Raw genomic sequence first — 1,279 nt, 5'->3', positions numbered from 1 at the left:
ATATAAACAACTATAAACTTTACCCAAGAAATAAATATTCTCTTCCCTGTTAGAAATGAATCCTTACTCTAATTTAGAGAGCCCTTTTACAGATATTTCGGCTCCCCAGATCGTAAGATTGCTAATAGCTAATGGTTTCCATACATATACATATTTTTCTATGGGACGTAACCCTTTCTTGTTAAGAAATCAATTACGAGTAAAAGGTGCCGTTGTCAGTAAAGGGAAATACTTTAGTGGTTTTGTCCCTAACCTTAAAAAATACTTGAGAACTCACCGTCTTTCTCTCAACTACAATTTATAAGCATAAAAGAGATTGAAGAAATTTATATCAATAGTTAAAAAAGACGAAATATCATCTATTGCGGGACGCAGAAAATGTTATTTGAGAAGTTTGGTGATAACGATGTTTCTGTTCACCATTGCCATTAAAAATCATCATCATTCAATAAAATATTGTGCACAAATTAGAAGGGAATTGAAGTTTCATCGTTTTCAAAAGCCATGCCCTCAAGTCCTCATTAATTTTCGGGAATTAGTTTAGAAATATTTCCGTCCAAATCAGTTTTTTCTACATCTCAATAAGAGAGTGTGAAAGAGTCAAAACCTTTAGAATGGCGCTTTTGCCAAAAATAGTATAAAGTTAATACTTCATAGATGTCACCGCAATATGTAGTTTCTGAAACATTGCATTTATAGCGCCATCTATTGGGATATTTTTTTAATTTTTCAACTTGAATGCCTGAGTAATTTATTAATAAAAGGCGTGTCAACATATTTTTTCCAAACCTTGCCTAATTTTTTTTAGTCTCCAATGAACCAAAGTGCTATTGTATTTCAATTTTTTCTCAGCGAGTTGTTTAACACAGATTTTCTATATTTTTCCTAAGGTGCTACTTCTGACATGTATATAATGTTTTTCGCATAAGCTTTTTCGAGTTTATTTTCCACTCCTATTTATATTTAAACTACATTAGCCACAAAACACATCTGCCCACACATGTGTATAGGGTTAGAATTTTCAACCGCCTATAGGCTCTAAGCAATGTTTTAATTTTGGAACACATGAAGCTGAAATTAGGGCCGCAAACGTTGCCAAGTGGAAAGTGTTTGTGCTTATGTTAATTTTGTATTTTTTATCTCCAAAAGTAAGCACGAGTAGATATGATTTTGTGGATATGTGTTTTAAATACTTTTTCTGTTTTTTAGTTTATTGGCTATGTGCTGCATTGGTCTGTTAGGGTGTATGTGTGTTTGTGCATAGGCATTTTTTTTATAC

This window comes from Bactrocera latifrons, unplaced genomic scaffold, assembly GCF_001853355.1.
Source record: "Bactrocera latifrons isolate USDA-ARS-PBARC rearing strain unplaced genomic scaffold, ASM185335v1 scaffold_460, whole genome shotgun sequence".
Lineage (NCBI taxonomy): Eukaryota > Metazoa > Arthropoda > Insecta > Diptera > Tephritidae > Bactrocera > Bactrocera latifrons.
This window is presented reverse-complemented; position numbering follows the sequence as displayed.